At 41.4% G+C, this 22,168-nt stretch overlaps 1 protein-coding gene and 1 non-coding gene across 5 annotated transcripts in view; both read right to left on the bottom strand.

The window, feature by feature from the left end:
• Positions 1–22,168, bottom strand: part of ZNF652 (zinc finger protein 652) — a 73,399-nt gene that overhangs the window by 29,554 nt on the left and 21,677 nt on the right. The window contains exon 1 of one of the 4 annotated variants that reach the window (XM_034941501.3): positions 2,530–13,974. The exons of the other annotated variants lie outside the window; for them this stretch is intronic. The gene's annotated coding sequence lies outside the window, so the exon portion shown is untranslated. Of the gene's footprint in view, positions 1–2,529; positions 13,975–22,168 lie in introns of those variants that run through there. 4 annotated transcript variants of the gene reach the window in all.
• On the bottom strand, positions 7,305–7,366 carry LOC112437630 (U7 small nuclear RNA). Its single transcript, XR_003026192.1, has one exon. It is a non-coding gene; the product is annotated as a U7 small nuclear RNA (small nuclear RNA).

Here is a 22,168-nt window from a genome sequence, read left to right as displayed (position 1 = left end):
GAGAGCTCGCAGAACAAAGGTGGTAGTGGGGCAGGCATTGTGGTCCCCGGAAATAAAACAGCAAATTGACATAACTATAGAAGAGAAGAAAAATGTGCTTGGCCTTAAATCATTTAAAATCTAGGTTTAAATATAATTGTTTTCAGGTTTATTGGAGTAATTTCAAAGTTGCCAAATATTTTAACATTTGTTCTGTGCATAGCTCACTACATCCACTCAGTAAGTCGGTGATTTTTTATGTCAGTTGCACAGGAGTCTAAATTCTAAGAAACCATAACCATGAGGTTGATATGGTTCCAAGAAAAATAAAACCATCCAATATTAATTTTTAAAAAGCTTAGAAGGGCATATAATTTGCTTTGTGACATACCTCACATTGCTGTTTAGCCAACCCACCTATCCTCTTGAGTCATATGAATATTACTGTAAACACATACCCTGTCTAGTTGACAAAAGGAAGGAAATGAGTATTTATTAAATGCCTGCTATGGACATAGGCACTATAATAGTTTTTATTGTTCATTATTTATGTTTAATACCCACCACAAAACTGTGGGGTTGAATTTTTTTTTTTTTTAAGACAGTGTCGGGCCAGGTGCGGTGGCTCACGCCTGTAATCCCAGCACTTTGGGAGGCCAAGGTAGTCGGATCACGAGGTCAGGAGATCGAGACCATCCTGGCCAACGTGGTGAAACCCCATCTCTACTGAAAATACAAAAATTAGCTGAGCATAGCGGCTCATGCCTGTAATTCCAGCTACTCAGGAGACGGAGGCAGGAGAATCGCTTGAACCCAGGAGGCGGAGATTGTAGTGAGCTGAGATCGCGCCACTGCACTCCAGCCTGGCGACAGAGCTAGCTAGTCTCTGTCTCAAAAAAAAAAAAAAAGACAGGGTCTCACTCCATTGCCTAGGCTGGAGTGCAGTGGTGCAATCATGGCTCACTGCAGCCTCAACCTTCTGGTCTCAAGTGATCCTCCCACCTCAGCCTCCTGAACAGCTAGGACCAGAGGCATGCACCACCACACCTGGCTAATTTTCAAAAAAATTTTTAGAGATGGGGTCTCCCTATGTTACCCAGGCTGGTGGGACTGATTTTTAAATTTTTTATCAAAATAATCATTTTAAAAATTCATAGTCTTACAATTCAAATGTATTGGCCGTACTCCAATTTATCTCAGTCCCATTCCCTGGAGGCAATAATGCTGTTTTAGCTGCCCCCCTCTCCATTTAATTCTATATTTCTACATAATTTGATTATGTTTCTGTTTCTGGACTTTTTATTTCAATTTCAGATATTACCTTGTCTTTCTCTATAGTTTTCTTACCTTATTGTTCCCAACTCTTCCCTCATGCTCCCAATATAGTTATATCACAACTTTGAAAAAAATCAGTATTTATTATTACTATGAGTAGTTCACAATTATTTCTATCACTCCTATGCTAGTCCTTTGTCTTCTCTTCCATTTCCTTTTTCCTTGTGAATTTATTCTTTTTCAAAAAAATTACTTTTGCTTTCATGGAATTTCAGGAAGGAATGGTAATAAATGCTACCATGTTTTACTTGACATTTGAATAGATATATTCCTACTTTCTTGTATTTATAAATGGTAAAATTACGGCTCAGAGAGGCAACATAATTTGTCTAAGATCACAAGTCGCTCAAACGACAGAGGTAGTATTTGACTCCAGGCCTGCCTGACTCCAAAGCTCATTGTCTATTTCTACTATGACAAATGACACCTTGAAATAATTTAAACTCAATTATTCTTTTAACTGCTTATCTTTTTGTACCAGTTTCATGCCTCATATTTTAAGTAGGAAAATCCTAGCAACCTTATTCTACTTGTGCCAAAACTTCTCACCCACGGAAACAATGTGAACTACTATGAGTATCATTTAAATAAACTCATATTATCTCAAATTAAGTAAGGGAGGAATGATGGTAAAATTCAATTAACTAGCAAAAGCTAGGAGTTAAACAAAAATCAGAAAGTCAAAGAAAAGAATAAAGAGTAATCATTAATTCATTTTCCAAATATTTCTGGCTCTCGGCTTTCTGGGCACATGGTAGGCTATTTTTTTTTTTTTTTTTTTTTTGGAGACGGAGTCTCGCTCTGTCACCCACGCTGGAGTGCAGTGGTGCGATCTCGTCTCACTACAACCATGCTTCTTGGGTTCAAGCAATTCTCCTGTCTCAGCCTCTGGAGTAGCTGGGGCCATAGGTGCATACCACCATGCCCAGCTCTTTTTTTTTTTTTTTGAGACAGAGTCTTGCTCTGTCACCCAGGCTAGAGTGCAGTGGTGCAATCTTGGCTCACTGCAAACTCCACCTCCCGGGTTCAAGCAATTCTCCTGCCTCAGCCTCCCAAAGTGCTGGGATTACAGGCATGAGCCACTGCACCCAGCCTAGGCTACACTTTTAAAACCACGCCCACAACTTCTATTCCCTGTAGTTAGATGGGGCCCTGTGACTACTTCTGGTCAGCATATTATGAGAAGTGACAGAGAGAGGCAGGGCATTTACTAACCAATATAAAATCCTTAAGACCTCTTTTCCTTCTGGCACAGTGGCTAGCGATCTTCCAGGTGACGGTTGCTCTCAGCTTGGTCCCCTAAGATGACCTACTGGATAGACATATCTATTTTCTTGGTGTTTTTTGTTTTGTTTTGTTGTGAGACAGAATCTCACTCTGTCACCCAGGCTGGAGTGCTGTGGCATGATCTTGGCTCACTACAACCTCTGCCTCCCGGGTTCAAGTGATTCTCCTGTCTCAGACTCCTGAATGGCTGGGACTACAGGCGCCCACCACCACGCCTGTTTTGTTTTTTTTTTGTTTTTTTTTTTTTTTTGTATTTTTAGGAGAGGCAGGGTTTCACCATGTTGGTCAGGCTGGTCTCCTGACCACAGGTGATCCACCCGCCTTGACCTCCCAAAGTGCTGGAATTACAGGCGTGAGCCACCGCGCCCAGCCACACAGTGTGTTTTCAAAGCCACTGAGACCTTGCATTGTTTATTACCACAGCATAATTTGGCTTATCCAAGCTGCTACGAGTAGAAACCAGAAGTGGGGTGCTGCCTTACCAAAAAGCCTAAAATATATGATGAAGCCTTAGGAGCTGGGTGGAAGGAGGCAAGGAAAGTTATTGGAGGCTAAAAGATTAGCAACTTATATTGTGCAGTGATCAAATGATCAGTGAAACTATCAGCTATCGCAGAAGGTAGATATTATACCATAAGAGCTAGCAGCTCTAGTGGGAAAATGGACTATTACAAGTGTGTTGCATTGTAACACTGTTAGTTATATTTAACAAATTATTACATGAAAAGGATGAATTCAGAAAATAATGATCAGTTTATAATCAAGAATAAAAGAAATCCAGAAAGTCAGGGATTTGCAGAGTAAGAACAGGCAAGTGCTTAATGTAAAACTGAAGTCTTTGATTTACAAAGCCTGAATATAATTCAGTCTTGAGGCAAGGCTCAAATCAAATATTTGGCTTTCACAATCACTGATTAAGATGGTACTCAATAAAATAGCTTTTCTAAAGAGACTAAAGATGAGTTCTGCTACAATGCATATTTCTCTAATGTGAATTAATTCAAATGCTACTAGTAAATAGGGAAATGATAGCAGAATAACTCAGAAATAATGTTAGTTTATACAAGATTTTCCCAAGTTTAATGTCTGAAGTGATCAGGAGCAAGCTTTCTCAAAATTACAGAGAAAGCAAGCCTTAGCAATACACGAAGACCTCAAGAAAAAAGCTAAACACTCTACTTCTATACCTTCCTTTAAGGCAAGCAATGGTTCATTCAGTGGCTTCATGAACAAAACTCTTTCCACTTTATATTTGATGAAGCTGAGAGAACAGTCACACCTCAGAGATATTGCCGGTTTGGCTCCAGACCACTGCAATAAAGCAAATACCTCAATAAAGCAAGTCACACAAATTTTTTGGTTTCATTGTGCATATAAGTTGTTTACATTACACTATAGTCTATTAAGTATGCAATAACTTTATATCTTAAAAAAAAAGTACATGCTTTAATTTAAAAATAATTTATTGTGGCTGGGCACGGTGGCTCATGCCTGTAATCCCAGCACTTTGGGAGGCTGAGGCAGACAGATCACGAGGTCAGGAGATCAAGACCATCCTGGCTAACATGGTGAAACCCCGTCTCTACTAAAAATACAAAAAATTAGCTGGGTGTGGTGGCAGGCACCTGTAGTCCGAGCTACTCGGGAGGCTGAGGCAGGAGAATGGCGTGAACCCGGGAGGCGGAGCTTGCAGTGAGCCGAGATCACGCCACTGCACTCCAGCCTGGGTGACAGGGCAAGACTCCGTCTCAATAAATAAATAAATAAATGTTAAAAATGTTAGCGATTATCTGATCCTTCAGTGAATCAATCATTTTGCCGATGGGGGGTCTTGCTTCAATGTTGATGGCTTCTGAATGATCAGGGTGGTGGTTGCTGAAGGCTGGGGTGGCTGTGGCAATTTCTTAAAATAAGACAACAATGAAATTTGCTGCATTAACTTATTCTTCCTTTCATAAAAGATTTCTCTGTAGGATGTGATGCTATTTGATAACACTTTACCCACAGTAGAACTTCTTTCAAAATTGGAGTCAATCCTCTCAAACCCAGCCACTGCTTTATCAACTAAGTTTATGGAATGAATATTCTAAATCCTTTGTCATTCCAATAATGTTCACAACATCTCCACCAGGAGTAGATTCCATCTCAAGAAGTAGATTCCATCTGTTTGAGTTTTATCAAAAGATGGCAGCAACTCAGTCACCTTCAGGCTCCACTTCTAATTCTAGTTCTGTTGCTATTTCCACCACATCTGCAGTGACTTCCTCCACTGAAGTGTTGAAACCCTCAAAGTCATCCACGAGGCTTGGAATCAACTCCTCTAAACTCCTGTTTATGTTGATATTTTGACCTCTTCCTATGAATCACAAATGTTCTTAATGGCATCTAGAGTGGTGAATCCTTTCTAGAAGATTTTCAAATTACTTGGCCCAGACCCATCAGAGGAATCACTATCTATGGCAGCTATAGTACAAAATCAATTTCTTAAATAATAAGACTAGGAGGTAAAAATTACTCATTGATCCATGGGCCACAGAATGAATGTTAAATTATCATGCATGAAAACAACATTCATCCCCTTGTACATCTCCATCAGAGCTCTTGGGTAACTAGGTGCACTGTCAATGAGCAGTAACATTTTGAAAGGAATCTTTTTTTCTGAGCAGTAGGTTATAACAGTGGGCTTAAAATATTCAGTAAACCACGCTATAAACAGATGTGCTGTTATTCAGGCTTTGTTGTTTCATTTCTAGCACATAGGCTGAGTAGATTTAGCATCACTCTTAAGGGCCTCTGGATTTTTGGAATAGTAAGTGAACAAGGTGGCTTCACCTTCAAGTCACCAGCTACATTAGCCCCTAGCAAGAGAGTCAGCCTATCTTTTGAAGCCAGACATTCACTTCTGTCAATAACAGTCCTAGATGGCATCTTCTTTCGATATAAGGCATTTTGTCTACACCAGAAAATGATCTTAGCTAGATCTGGATAACTTGCTGGAGCTTCTACATCAGCACTTGCTGCTTCACCTTGCACTTTTACGTTATGGAGATAGCTTCTTTCCTTAAACCTCATGAACCAACCTCTCTGCTGGCTTCCAACTTTTCTTCTGTAGCTTCCTCACTTCTCGGCCTTCAAAGAAGTGAACAGAGTTAGGACCTTATTCTAGCTTTGGCCTAAAGGAATGTTGTGTTTGGCTTGATCTTCCATCCAGACCACTAAACCTTCTCCATCTCAGCACTAAGGCTGTTTCACCTTTTTTATTTTATTTTTTTTTGAGACGGAGTCTCACCTGTCACCCAGGCTGGAGTGCAGTGGCGTGATCTCAGCTCACTGCAACCTCCGCCCCCCTGGGTTCAAGCAATTCTCCTGCCTCAGCCTCCCAAGTAGCTGGGATTACAGGTGTGTACCACCACATCTTGCTAATTGTGTATTTTTAGTACAGATGATGTTTCACTATGTTGGCCAGGCTGGTCTCGAACTCCTGACCTCAGGTGATCTGCCCACTTTGGACTCCCAAAGTGCTGGGATTACAGGCATGAGCCACCACACCCAGCCAGCTGTTTCACTTTCTTATCATTCATGTGTTCACTGGGGTAGCACTTTTTTTTTTTTTTTTTTTGAGATGGAGTTTCACTCTTGTCACCCAAGCTGGAGTGCAGTGGTGCGACCTCAGCTCACTGCAATCTCCACCTCCTGGGTTCAAGCATTTCTCCTGCCTCAGCCTACCGAGTAGCTGGGATTACAGACATGCACCACCACGCCCGGCTAATTTTTGTATTTTTAATAGAGACTAGGTTTTACCATGTTGGCCAGGCTGGTCTCGAACTCCTGACCTCTGGTGGTCCGCCCACCTTGGCCTCCCAAAGTGCTGGGATTACAGGTGTGAGCCACTGCACCCGGCCCATTGGGGTAGCACTTTTAAATTTCCTTCAAAAACTTTTCCTTTGCATTCACGACTTGATAGTCTGGCACAAGAGGCCTACGTTTTGGCCTGTCTTGGCTTTTGACAAGCCTTCCTCACTAAGCTTAATGATTTCTAGCTTTTGATTTAAAATTAGAGAGGGGTGACTCTTCCTTTCACTTGACCACTGAGAGGCCACTGTAGAGTTATTAATTGGCCTAATTTCAATATTGTTGTATCTCAGGGAATAGGAAGGCTTGAGGAGAGGGAGAGAGATGGGGTAACAGCTGGTCTGTGGAACAGTATGAGACGCATATAACATTTATCAATTAAGTTTGCCATCTTATATGAGTATGGTTTCTAGCACCCCAAAACAATTATAACAGTAACATCAAAGATCATTTATCACAGATCACTGTTAACAGATATCAGTGTTTGAAATATTGGGAGAATTACCAAAATGTGACACAGAGACACAAAGTGAGCACATGCTGGAAAAATGATACTGGTAGACTTGCTCCGTGGATGGTTACAACAAACCTTCAATTTGTTAGCAAAGTGCAATAAAACAAGGTAGGCCTTCAGCCTGGGCAACATGGTGAGATCTCGTCTCTACAAAAAAAAAAAAAATACAAATTACCCAGGCATGGTGCTGCATGCCCGTGGTCCCAGCTACTTGGAAGGTTGAGGCACGACAATTGCTTGAACCAGGAGGCGGAGGCTGTAGTGAGCCAAGACTGTGCCACTGCATGCTACTGTTTTTATTATGGTTAATTTTATTTTCTTTAATTTTTTTACTTTTGGGGGTTTTTCCACAAAGACCAGAAAACCTGCTAGACAAATTCTAGCAGAGTTGTAACATTTATTTTTGTTTTTATTAGTGCAAAGACTATGGTGTTCCACAGATTTAGAGTGGTTTGCCTCAACTCTATTTTTCCCATAAGTCCTGTTTACTTTAGTGCACGATTTTGCAGAATGGGGGCTTCTCGGAAAAGCATATATGGCAGTATAGCAGAAACATTTGTATTCAAAATTAAGTCAAGGAAGAAGTATGGGACCAATAAAGCAGAGCTATGTAGCAAACTTAAGTATGGGCCAGGTACAGTGGCTCGTGCCTGTAATCTCAGTACTGTGGGAGGCCAAGGTGGGAGAATTGCTTGAGCCCAGGAGACCAGCCTGGGCAACATGGCAAGACCCCATCTCTAAAAAAAAAAAAAAGAAAAAAGAAGTATGGTAAGAAAAGAACTGTGGATGTGGCTAAAGAACCTGGAGCTGACAGGAGACAAGCAAAAAGCCAACTCAGTTTTGAAAGTTATACTGCCAAAAGAACAACCAGCTTGGGCTAAGAGAGACTGTCACTGTTCAAGACCAAAGTGATCTTTGGGTTCTCAAGTGTCAATGACAGAAAGTAGGCTAGGAAAGGTATTCATCCTCCTAGGGGGGTATATCCCCCATTGTATATTTTGGACATGGCCAAGAAAGGTAATAGAAACAAAAAAGAAAAAGGTGGTCCATGAAGATGAACCTAGGGACCAAAGAAAAAACCGACATGTGAACTACTCCTCAGGGGCAAAATCAAGGCCTGTCCAAGACTATTCCCCACCCCTGGAGAGGGCCTTCTCAATGACAGCCCAGAGGGATTTCAGAATTTGTTGCAGCTCATCAACTGCTCTATGTCTCCTATTCATACTCCTTTCAAACAGGAGTACTTATTTTTATTATCTTTTCACTATTCACTATTGTAATGTATACTGTATTGGGGGCAGCAGATCACTTGTCAATTTCTTTCATGGATCTCTGGATCAAGAAGAGCAACGTCTGGACCCAATGTAGAGACTGCTACGCATCACCTTCTCTTGGTGATGCCACCAAGCATCACGCTGTTGCATCACTAAGGTCCTAGACTTTGAGCCTGATGCCATGATTTGATATTGTCAGTCCATAAATTTTACCAATCTATACCTTAGTAAACTCCTAGTCTGAAAAGTTGGGGCCAAGAAACTGTACTACAAAACTGAAACGCTTGGTAAATTCTACTCTGATTTACAAAAAATGCATTTGGTAGTGGTTATAATTTGCATTTATATGATGCTTTACAGTTTACATAAAGCACACATATAATTTTTTTTATTTTTTCACGAGACGGAGTCTAGCTCTGTTGCCCAGGTTGGAGTGCAGTGGCACAATCTCAGCTCACTGCAACCTCTTGCCTCCTGGGTTCAAGCGATTCTCCTGCCTCAGCCTCCCTAGTAGCTGGGATTACAGGCGCCTGTCACCACACCCAGCTAATTTTTGTATTTTTAGTAGAGACGGGCTTTCACTGTGTTTGCCAGGCTGGTCTCGAACTCCTGACCTCGTGAGCCACTGTCTCAGCCTCCCAAAGTCCTGGCATTACAAGCATGAGCCACTGCGCCTGGCCTACCTAAGGCATATTTATCATATAATTGTTAAACATTTATGAAGTGCCTACTATGTGTTAGGTATTGTAGGAGTTGGAACCATCAAGGTGCTCAAAGATCTACCTGGGGAGACAGACATGAAAAATATAGCATAGCAGACCAGGCACAGTGGCTCATGCCTGTAATCTCAGCACTTTGGGAGGCTGAGGCAGGAGGATCGCTTGAAGCAAGGGAGTTCAAGACTAACCTGAGCAACATAATGCGACCTTGTGTCTACTTTTAAATATATATATATATATATATATATATATATATTTTTTTTTTTTTTTTTTTTTTTTAGTAGAGATAGGGTTTCACCATGTTGTCCAGGCTGGTCTCGAAGTCCTGGCCTCATGTAATCTGCCTGCCTCGGCCTCCCAAAGAGTTGGAATTACAGGCATGAGCCATCACACCTGTAATTTTTTAAAAAGTAAAAACACAGTATAGCAGTTAAGAGCACAAACTCTGAAACCAGACTGCCTGCATTAGAAATCTGGCTCTAAAACCTCATAGGTGAGTCATGACCTTGGGTAAGTTACTTCTTTATGTCTCATTTTCTGTATATGTACAATGGAGATAGTCGTAGTTCTACCTCATGGATTACTGGTATAAGTGCTTATGAAAATACTTAGCAATAGTAAGCACTATTATAAGTATTTGCTAAATACACTCACCTATACACATAACATACAGTGGCAGTATGTGAAGGGAGGTGGTGAACAGGCCACGGGAAGTTTCAGAGATGAGATAAAGCTGGGGCTGGTCTTGAAGGACAAGCAGAAGTCAGATGGAGAAGGGGGAAGGTAAGAATATTGCACACAAAAAACACCACAGGAAAATGACAGGAATGAAACCATGTGGGTTTTTTTTTTTACCTATTTATGCATGATTACCCTACAATAACTTGGAATGCTGATATGGTTTGGATGTTTTGTCCTCTCCAAATTTCATGTTGAAATGTAATCCTCAATGTTGGAGGTGAGGCCTGGTGGGAGGTGTTTGGGTCATGGGGGCAGATCCCTCATGAATGGCCCAGTCCTGTCCTCGAAGGAATGAGTTATTTCTTGCTCTGAGTTTACATGAGATCTGGTTAAGACTGTGGCACTTCCCCAATCTCTATCTCTTGCTTGCTCTTTCACCATGTGATACACCTGCTTCCCCCTTTGCATTCTGCCATGATTGTACACTTTCTGAGGCCCTTAACAGAAGCCAAGCAGATGTTGGTGCCAGGCTTGTACAGCCCGCAGAACCACAAGCCCAAATAAACCTCTTTTCTTTACAAATTACCCAGCCTCAGGTATTCCTTTGTAGCAATGCAAACAGACTAATGCAAATGCTGCTCCCATTTTACAGCTGAGGCTCAACTTTCCCATTGTCATTGCTGGTAAGTGATGGAACAAGTGTTTGAATTCTGCTTTTCTAACTCCTAGTCCAAGTTTACCACACTGTCTCCTACTGAGTTAATGGTAAACAACAGTCTCAAAAGATGTACTTAGGTTTTTGAACAACAAAATACCTTTACAATACAAAGCAAATAACAGAATTCCAGACTCATGTTTGAGGGTGTAAATTTTATCCTTAGCTGGTGAAACTCATACCTTCCTTCAGAATGTCCAGAATGTTAGGTTAATTCATATGGATACATTTCAGTTTTCAAATTGATCCACCTGTAGTCTGGGTTTCACAGTAACCACTTTTAACAAACTAAAGACTCAAAATTTAAAGTATATTTTTAGTTCATCTTCTTGCAACAAAATGGTAAGCTTTCAAATAGGTAAAACCTAAATAAATTTGTCAACTTTGAATTTTGTATGTAAAGTAGAAGTTATAGAAACAAAATTTACATTGAAAAGGGTTTTGTTATTACAGTATCAACGCATATTTATAAATGTCCTTCATTTCCAAAGGTGCTCACAATATCGACCTGAAATACAATAGAAAAGCTACCAACATCAACTTGTAACAGTCATCTTCACAACAAACAAAAACATCAAATGTCATATATCACTGGGTCTTATTTTGGATAAGCATTACAAGCTGTTCTCAGATGCATACATTTTATATGGTCAAGAAACAGAACTACAGTCTCATCTAATAAAAATGTAATATGTCAAACAATTTTTAAGCAGTCCATCTAATCCACTCTCTGTAAGAAGTGGAATTGAGAAATGCTTGTCACCTTCAGTTTTAGACAAAGCTTTTATAAAAATAAAATTTCACTGTAGTTTTTTACACACGCATTTAAATGAGACTGCCATTGTGTTTCCTCAACAATATGCAAGTGCAACTAGTAAAAGAGGACAAAGGAGAGACGCACTCTTCCTAGGTACTACCTAATTACCTTCAAGCATCAACAGTTTCTACATTTCCATATAAGATAATACAAGCTAATGTGCATTAGTCATTACACAAGTCAGCTGAAGCAATCTTAACTTTCACCAATAACCACCACGCCCAGGGCCAAAGAAGAAATCAAATACTAATTAAGCTATACCACAGGACCGACATGATCACAATGTATATTCAGAATATTTTCCCATTATTCAATTCCATTTACAAATGTCATCTACAGATAGGAGAATATAACTTAAAGAAGCAATTTTTAAAAAGAAGGTAAGTTTTGTGTGTACTATTGCCATCTTTTCTGTCAGAATCGGACAAAGTACTGGCTCAAATAAAATGCAGTGCCCTTAAAACCAACCAGAAGAACATATTTACAAGATATATAACCTTGGAAGGTCTCAGTCTAGCCTTAACCAAAGGTCACTATATGGAATGCAATTATTTTTATTTTTGCAAAAACATGGGCTATATTATTATTTTGAGATGGAGTCTCACTCTGCCACCCAGGCTGGAGTGCAGTGGCACGATCTCAGCTCACTGCAATCTCTACCTACCAGGTTAAAGTGATTCTCCTGTCTCAGCCTCCTGAGTAGCTAGGACTACAGGTGCACGCCACAGCTAATGTTTAATTTTAATTTTAATTTTTAGCATGACTAATTTTTAATTAGGCGCATGCCTGGCTAGTTTTTTGTGTTTTTAATAGAGATGGGGTTTCACTATGTTGCCCAGGCTGGTCTCGAACTCCTGGTCTCAGGTGATCCACCCGCCTCGGCCTCCCAAAGCGTTAGGTTTACAGGTGTGAGCCACCACACCTGGCCAAAATACAATTAATAAATGGAGTAGTCCATTTTTAAAACAGCAACTATATCAGTATCTTGATCGTTATTAACTGATATCCTATTAACTTTATTAAAAAAAATCAGAGGCCGGGCACAGTGGCTGACACCTGTAATCCCAGCACTTTGGGAGGCTGAGGCAGGTGGATCACCTGAGATTGGGAGTTCGAGACCAGCCTGACCAACACGGAGAAACCCTGTCTCTACTAAAACAAACAAACAAACAAACAAACAAAAACCAAAAAACAAAATTAGCTGGGCGTGGTGACACATGCCTGTAATCCCAGCTACTCTAGAGGCTGAGACAGGAGAATTGCTTGAACCCAGGGAGGTGGAGGTTGTGGTGAGCCAAGATTGCATCCAGCCTGGGCAGTAAGAGCAAAACTCCATCTCAAAAAAAAAAGAAAAAAGAGAAAGAAAAGAAAAGGGCTTATGAATATGTCTTTTTTTTTTTTTTTTTTTTTTGGGGACGGAGTCTCGCTCTGTCACCCAGGCTGGAGGGCAGTGGCGCGATCTCAGCTCACTGCAAGCTCTGCCTCCCAGGTTCACGCCATTCTCCTGCCTCAGCCTCCCGAGTAGCTGGGACTACAGGTGCCTGCTACCACGCCCGGCTAATTTTTTGTATTTTTAGTAGAGACGGGCTTTCACCGTGTTAGCCAGGATGGTCTCGATCTCCTGACCTCGTGATCCACCCACCTCGGCCTCCCAAAGTGCTGGGATTACAGGTGTGAGCCACCATGCTTGGCCAAATGTGCCTTTTCTTAAACTCCTAAAGGTAACACCACAAATTAGAACTGAGATATATTTATCAGGTATAAGTATAGGTACAGATGTTCACATTGTGGCTACCTATGATATAATCCACTATGAGAGAGGTCAAATTGACCAGATCATTGTGAACCTGAATTTAAAACTCATTTAGAAAATGAAAATAACTCAGATATGTCTTTATTACACTCTTGTATTTTATAAAAAATAAAAAAATAAAAATCACAAATATTTTAGATTTGTGGATAACATCAGAAAATGCTGGGAATTTATTTTATACATTTGGCCTACAAAAAGACAAAGGAGTGTTATTGTTTTCTCATTAACAAAAATTTTTTGACACTTCAAAAATTAACATTTTGTATAAAAATTAGCCATGCATGGTAGTGCATGCCTATAGTCCCAGCTATTTGGGAGGCTGAGGCAGGAGAATCGGTTGAACCAGGGAGGCGGAGCTTGCAGTGAGCTGAGATCGCAGCACTGCACTCCAGCCTGGGTGAGAGAGTGAGACTTCATCTCAAAAAATAAAATAAAATAAAATATAAAATAAAAGGCTGGGCATGGTGGCTCACACCTGTAATCCCAGCATTTTGGGAGGCCAACACCTGAAGTCAGGAGTTCAAGACCAGCTTGGCCAGCGTGGCAAAACCCTGTCTCTACTGAAAATACAAAAACTTAGCTGGTGGTGGTCACCTATAATCCCAGCTACTTGGGAGGCTGAGGCAGGAGAGTTGCTTGAACACAGCAGACTGAGGTTGCAGTGAGCTGAGATCGCACCACTGCACTCCAGCCTGGGGACATTGCCTCAAAATAAATCAATAAATATAACATTTTGAAAACATCTTAACTGAACTAGTCTTAAACCAAGAGGTATGAATAAATAGTCTAAAACAAAAATATTTGAAACCAGGTAGGAAGTTTTAACCCAAACATAATGTATGCAAAACATAGCCAACAGAAAAAGACAAATTGCTAACATACCTCCGCCTTTTCCTTCCCATAAGCCTGTATGTTCCCTCTCCGATTCTTTTGAAATATACAAATCCTCTCTCTCCCAAAAGGAACACACACAACTTTACAAACAATTTCAAGGAATCCACCTATTCCCAGAAATCCATCCAAGGATTCTCTAGGGGTCCCAAAACCCCAGGCTAAAAACTCTCATCACAGAGCAGATTTTACCTTTCCTTGTGATATATATTTAACTTTTTTTGAAGACAGGGGTCTTGCTATGTTGCTCAGGCTGGTCTCAAACTCCTGGCCTCAAATGATCCTCCTGCCTTGGACTCCCAAGTGCTGAGATTACAGGTGTGAGCTGCTGCACCCAGCCTGTAGTATATATTTACTTAGACAAAGTTTGTAAATTAAATTTTTCTCTACCTCTTTCCTTCTTCTCCCTACCCCCTTTTCTTCCAGTTTCTCCAGCATATCTATGGTCAGAAATGAATTAACAAGACTCATGCCTATAGTCTTAGCACTTTGGGAGGCTAAGGCAGGAGGATCATATGAACCCAGAAGGTTGAGGCTACAGTGAGTTACAACTGCACCACTGCACTCTGGCCTGGGCAACAGAGCAAGAAGACCCTGTCTGAAAAAAATAATAAAATAAAATAATTTTTTTTTTTTTTGAGACAGAGTCTCACTCTGTCGCCCAGGCTGGAGTGCAGTGGCGCGATCTCAGCTCACTGCAAGCTCCGTCTCCTGGGTTCAAGCCATTCTCCTGCCTCAGCCTCCCGAGTAGCTGGGACTACAGGTGCCTGTCACCATGCCCAGCTAATATTTTGTATTTTTAGTAGAGACGGGGTTTCACCTTGTTAGCCAGGATGGTCTTGATCTCCCAACCTCGTGATCCGCCCACCTCGGCCTCCCAAAGTGCTGGGATTACAGGCATGAGCCACTGCGCCCGGCCAAAATAAAATAATTTAAAAAATTAAAATGGAAAGAATATGAAGACATTTCTCTAAAGAAGATATACAAATGGGCCAGGCGCGGTGGCTCACACCTGTAATCCCAGCACTTTGGGAGGCCAAGGTGGGTGGATCACAAGGTCAGGAGATCGAGACCATCCTGGCTAACATAGTGAAACGCTGTCTCTACTAAAAAAAAAAAAAAAAAAAAAAAAAAAAATTAGCCAGGTGTGGTGGCGGGTGCCTGTAGTCCCAGCTACTTGGGAGGCTGAGGCAGAAGAATGGCGTGAACCCAGGAAGCGGAGCTTGCAGTAAGCCGAGATTGTGCCACTGCACTCCAGCCTGGGCGACAGAGTGAGACTCTGTCTCAAGAAAAAAAAAAAAAAAAGAAGATATACAAATGGCCAATGCGTAAAGGAAAAGATGCTTAACATTATTCGGCATTAGTGAAATGCAAATCAAAATCTCAATGAGATACCACTTCACACCTACTAGGATGGCTATAATAAAAAATTGGAACACAGCAAGTGTTGGTGAGGATGTGAAGATATTGGAAGCCTCATATGTTACTGGTAGGAATATAAAATGGTACACTGGAGAACAGTTTGGCAGTTCCTTAAAAAAAAAAATTAAACAGTTAACATATGACTCAGCAATTCCAGTTCCAGGCATAAACTCAGGAGAACCAAAAACATATGTTCATACGAAAACTTGTAAACAAATGTTCACAGAAGCATTATTTATAATAGGCAAAAGGCAATCCAAATATACATCAACTGATGAGTGGATAAACAAAATATATAATCATACAATGGAATATTATCTGCTATAAAAAGGAATGAAGAAGTCAGGTGTAGTGGCTCATGCCTGTAATCCCAGCACTTTGGGAGGCTGTGGTGGGATGATCACTTGAGCCCAGGAGTTTGCAACCAGCCTGGTCAACATAGCAAGACCTCGTCTCTACAAAAAGTTTTTCAAAAATTAGCTGGGTGTAGCGGTGCACATTTGTAGTCCTAGCCACTCAGGAGGCTAAGGTAGGAATATTGCTTGAGCCTGGGAGGTTGAGGCTGCAGTGAGCCATGATCATTCCACTACACTCCAGTCTGGGCAACAGAGTGAGACCCTGTCTCAAAAAGAAGAAATGGCCGGGCATGGTGACTTATGCCTGTAATCCCAGAACTACAGGAGGCTAAGGCAGGTGAATTGCTAGAGTTCAGGAGTTCGAGACCAGCGTGGGCAACATGGTGAAACCCCATCTCTACCAAAAATACAAAATTTAGCTGAGAGTGGTGGCATGCACCTGTGGTTCCAACTACTTGAGAGGCTGAAGCAGGAGAATTGCTTGAACTCAGGAGGCAGAGGTTGCAGTGAGCTGAGATCTTGCCACTGCACTCCAGCTTGGGAGACAGAGCAAGACTCGATCTCCAAAAAAAAAAAAAGGGAATGTAGTACTGATATGTGGTACAAGATGGAAAAACCCCGAAAGCATTATGCTAAGTGAAAGAAGCCAGACATAACAGGCTACATAGTTGTATGACTCTATTTATATGAAACAGCCAGAATAAGCAAATAGAGACAGAAAGTAAATCGTCATTAACAGGAGCTGGGAGTAGGGAGGAGGGGGGAGTGACTGCTGATGGGCTCCAGGTTTCTTTTGGGGGCAATGAAAATGTTCTGGAATTAGACACAGGTGATGGTTGCACAATCTTGTGAATATACTAAAAACTGCAGACTTGTATGCTTTAAAATGATAAATTTTATAGTAAATGAATTATTTCAATAACAAAATCAAATAGGCTATTTGGATATAAATAGTTCAAAGGTGATCTGAAGTAATAAGATCATGTGAAAATAAATTATGATATTTTGTATAAAATGATATTATTGATTTACTGGATAGCTCATAAACTGCAACCTGGTCACAGTGCTGAGAGTCAACAGATCTGGATAGGCTCTATTTGGAACTCTTCCATACTGCTGGGCAGGTTATTTCACCTTTCTAGCTCTCAGTTTTTTCAGCCACGAACTTACGGGATTCCCTTCCACGACTGACATTTAATGTTCTACAAGTTTGTGCTGATTATTTGTGTCTATTCTGTTACCTAATTCATCTGGTCACCTATTGCCACACAGGTAATTCCCAACTTTTCAATATTAAGGGTTATCACACACCCCTTACCCCACCCTACCCCACCATGTTCTCTCTTATTATTAAAAAAAACTGTGTCTAAGAATTTGCATTGAGGTCATACTTTATTTGTTACTAATCAAATATATATATAACAGCCAGTTATGATATTTTGGTTACACTGTAAAGTGTTACCATAATTTCAATTCGACTCTTTGAACACAAAAATTAGCTTATGAATCTCAGTTTGGAGATACTTGGGTTAAGAAAACAGTCCACAGTCTTTAAATAAATATGATGCTTGATGGAAATGACCCCACAACCTTAACCATGGAATAGGTAGGTTTTTCTAAACACAACACAGAGTCCACCACACTTTCTTAGGGTAGACAGAGACGTGAGCACACTTAACACCATTCCTTGGATGATTCTATTCATAATCCTCTGCCTTAGTCAGAAAGCATTTAAGGCAATATGCAAAAAAGGATGTAGAAGAAATCCATGAAGCCTAAGACCTGTCATATCTATTGTTACCTTTACTTTTTTTTTTTTTTTTTGATACAGAGTCTCCCGCCATCACTCAGGCTAGAGTGCAGTGGTGCAGTCTTGGCTCACTGCAACCTCCGCCTCCTGGGTTCAAGCAATTCTCCTGCCTCAGCCTCCTGAGTAGCTGGGATTACAGGCACGCGCCACCATGCCCAGTTAATTTTTGTATTTTTAGTAGAGATGAGGTTTCACCATGTTGGCCAGGCTGGTCTTGAACCCCTGACCTCATGATCTGTCTGCCTTGGCCTCCCAGAGTGCTGGGATTACAGGCATGAGCCACCATGCCCAGCCCTTTTTTTTTTTTTTGGAGACAGAGTCTCACTCTGTCACCTAGGCCCCGGCTGGAATGCAATGGCATGATCTCAGCTCACTGCAACCGCTACCTCCCAGGTTCAAGTGATTCTCCTGCCTCAGCCTCACAAGTAGCTGAGATTATGGGCATGCACCACCACGCCCAGCTAACTTTTGTATTTTATTAGAGATGGGGTTTCACCATGTTGGCCAGGCTGATCTTGAACCTCTGACCTCAAGTGATCTGCCTGCCTCAGCCTCCCAAAGTGCTGGGATTACGTGAGCCACGGTGCCCGGCCTTTTTCTTTTTTTGAGAGAGTCTTGCTCTGTCACCCAGGCTGCAGTACAAAGACACAATCTCGGCTTACTGCAACCTCCACCTACCGAGTTCAAGTGATTCTCCTGCTTCAGCCCCTTGAGTTGCCGGGATTACAGGCACATGCTACCACACCCAGCTAGTTTTTGTATTTTTTTTAGTAGAGATGGAGTTTCATCATGTTGGATCACGAGGTCAGGAGTTCGAGAACAGCCCACCTCAGCCTCCCAAAATGCTGGGATTATAGGCATGAGCGACCACACCCGGCCCCAGCCTACTTTTCTTAATGGTGTTTTTGTTTTTTTTTTTTAAGTACGTAAGTCACAGGTTGAGTGAAATAAAATCTGGTAACAATGCCACAACTGTTACATTTTAACACAACTTGTTAAAATTAAAGGTGATCAGGCATGGTGGCTCATGCCTATAATCCCAGCACTGGGAGCCGAGGTAGGAGGATCACTTGAAGCTGGGAGTTTGAGATCAGCCTGGGCAACATGGCGAGATCCCATGTCTACAAAAATTTTTTAAAAATTAGCCAGGTGTGGTGTTGCATGCCTACAATCTTAGCTATTCAAGAGGCTGAGGTGGGAGGATCACTCGAGCCCGAGAGTTCCAGGCTATAGTAAGCTATGATCATGCTGCTGCCCTCCAGCATGGGCAACAGACCAATACCCATTCTCTTAAAAAAAAAAAAAAAGAAAAAAAAGAAAAATTAAAGGCAAAAATGCCCAACAACTCTGTAGGTAGCTTACTTAGAACAAAATTTAACTCAATAGAGGTTTTCTACACTGGATGTTGGCAAACTGATCCAGTGGATCCTTCCTCCCTTTTGGGAAGTATAGTTGAACACAGAGAAGAGACTGATTACTAGGGTTTGAGTTGTTACCCTAAATACACTGAGTTACGCTTTATGAATCTTCATGAGACATCCAGTATATCAGTCTTAGAAGTAATGGGACTCTGTGTTACTAAAACTACTGCTACTCAAACAAGGGATTTATTTATTTTTTATCTAGAGGTAAATAATAAACAAGGAGCCCATGTCTCCTTTTTTCCCTGAATGCAGAAATTCCTTTTTCTTTTCTAATTAAAATGTGAAGTTTATAGGTCTCATGGGTTTATACACTAAGCGCTGTCTGTCCAATTCCTACATTCTATTTGTGCATTTACAAGCTTTGATTATTATCTACATGCAAAGTACCAAGAGGCTAATATAAAGAGAAAATATTTATTTATTCTTTAAAATAATCATTGCATTGACCCTCACCTTCACAAGCTTAAAATTAGGTTGAGAAGCAAGACCTATGCACAAAAAATAAGTCATGATTGCTAAATACAACAATTTTTTGTTTTTGAGACAGAGTCTCACTCCAACGCTGAGGCTGGAGTGCAGTGGCGTGATCATGACTCACTTCAGCCTCGACCTCCCAGGCTCAAGTAATCCTCCCACCTCATCCTCCTGAGTAGCTGGCACACGCCACCATGCCTGGCTAATTTTTTTTTTTTTTTTTTGGTAGAGACGGAGTCTTACTGTATTGGTCTGCCCATGTTGGTCTTAAACTCCTTGCCTCAAGCGATCCTCCTGCCTCAGCCTCCCAAAGTGCTGGGATTACAGCATCAGCCACTGCACTCCACCAGTTTCTGAACTCTTAAAAAGCATAAGAATGAGAACCAACACCTTCTGCTAGATGTCACCTTGTCTGGATGTGATGCATGGAACTGTGGTAACCATCTTGCATCTATAATGTGTGCTGGCCAAAAGACAAGGCAGACATGTTCAAGCTGGCAGAGCAGAAGGGCGAAAAGAAGAGGGGTCCTGACTGATGTCACTAAACCACAGATTTAAACCAACCCTAGACTGAGGCGTCTTGTTACTTGTAAGGATATATTTTCCTTAGTTTGAATTATTTTGAATTGGATTTTCTATTACTTGAAGTCTACAGCATCCTAATAATGCACACAGTCATGTTTGAGATGCAAATTAGACAATTAAGTAGAGTTGTCCAATAGCCAACTGGATAGAAGCACCTGATCAAAGGAAAAGTCAGCACTATAGCTACATATTTAGGAGATATCAGCAAACAGAAAGAATTTACATTTGGGGGCTGAGGAGACAGGATAAACAGAAAAGAAGGGGCTGAGTACCAAGCCTTAGGGCACCCCAAGGGCACAGAAGAAAAGGATAACAATGAAGAAAGAAGAAATTAACAGTGAGGTAAAACAAAAACACTAAAGTGCAGTGCACAGAAGCCAAGAGATTAAAAAAGACAGAGAAAAATGACCACTGAATTCAGTGACTCAATAATTCCTTAACATGAAGGTCCCCTTGTCCTTCCACCAGCCTCCTCCTCTCTGAAAAAAACACCAGACTTCATTAGCATAATGGTTAAGGGCTCAGACTTGGGCTGACTTCTGGAGCTATCACTCACTAGCTGTGGGTGATACTTAACCAGCCACACTAGTTAAAAGTGTGATCAGGAGGGGAATGGAAGCTGAGGAACAGAGCTAGAGTAGAACTCAAAACAAAGAAAAGGTCTGAGTTAGGAAATTTTTTTTTTTTTTTTTTGGAGACGTAGTCTCACTCTGTCGCCTAGGCTTGGAGTGCAGTGGCATGATCTCGGCTCACTGCAACCTCTGCCTCCCAGGTTCAAGTGATTCTTTTTTTTTTTTTTTTTAAGTGGATTTTCCATTTAATGCCCCCCATGTTATTTCAGGACCTATTTAAAAGTAATAACAAAAAGCAACATAATCCAAAATTACATGTTTTATTTTCATGTTTGTAAAATGAAGAGGTTTTTTTCTGGATGGTTTTCTTTTCAGCTTTTCACATAACAGTGAAGTAAACCTCGTGGCACTAGCCAGAAATCGTTGCAACTTTGGAACTTCCAAGACAATCTGGCCTCTATCAATGGGCAGACAGCGACCCTCATTCAAAATGAAGCTGCTAGTCAGTGACATCCGACGTTATCTTCACTGGCTACTCGCTCACACTCAGAATGCTGTGAAGAGTGTCAGGTTTTAACCAAGCGATTTTCCATTAAATATTCTCCCAGATGTTCTGGAATTTTTTTCGTGTATTTTTGCATCTTCACAGAGCTGCTCCGCTGTGCCACTGAAGACAGAGCCATTGTTCCTGCCACACGACCAAACGATCGCGAAGGCCGATGTAAAAGCCAAGAGATTCTTCTGCCTCAGCCTCCCGAGTATCTGGGACAACAGGCACATGCCACCACGCCCAGCTAGTTTTTGTATTTTTACTAGAGACGGGGTTTCACCATATCGGCCAGGCTGGTCTTGAACTCCTGACCTCGTGATCCACCTGCCTCTGTTTCTCAAAGTGCCGGGATTACAGGCGTGAGCCACCACTCCCAGCCTTGAGTTTGGACTTTTAAAGATGGGAGAAACAGCATGTTTAAATGCTGAAGGGAAAGATCACCTCTGATTACAAAACTCTATTACAGAAATAACATTTTGGGGCCGGGTGCAGTGGATCACGCCTGTAATCCCAACACTTTAGGAGGCTGAGGCGGGCGGATTACTTGAGGCCAGGATTTTGAGACCAGCTTGGCCAACATGGCAAAGCCCCATCTCTACCAAAGATAGAAAAATTAATCCCAGCTGGGCGCGGTGGCTCACACCTGTAATCCCAGCACTTTGGGAGGCCCAGGAGGGTGGATCACTGGAGGTCAGGAGTTTGAGACCAGCCTGGCCAACATGGCGAAACCTTGTCTCTACTAAATATACAAAAATTAGCCGGGCGTGATAGCAAATGCCTGTAATCCCAGCTACTCCGGAGGCTGAGACAGGAGAATCTCTTGAAATTGGGAGGCAGAGGTTGCAGTGAACTGAGATCATGTCACTGCACTCCAGCCTGGGCAACAAAGCGAGACTCTGTCTCAAAAAAAAAAAAAAAAAAAAAAGAAAGAAAGAAAAAATATATTTTGGAATTCATTATAGGTTAGTTCATTAAGCTTTTAAAAACTGGTTGGCATGGTGGCTCATACCTATACTCCCAACACTTTGGGAAGCTGAGGCAGGCGGATAGGTTGAGCTCAGGAGTTCAGCCTGAGAAACATGGCAAAACCCCATCTCT

This window comes from Pan paniscus, chromosome 19 (assembly GCF_029289425.2).
Source record: "Pan paniscus chromosome 19, NHGRI_mPanPan1-v2.0_pri, whole genome shotgun sequence".
Lineage (NCBI taxonomy): Eukaryota > Metazoa > Chordata > Mammalia > Primates > Hominidae > Pan > Pan paniscus.
Note: the sequence above shows the minus strand (reverse complement) of the source record. Positions and strands in the feature narration are given on the sequence as shown.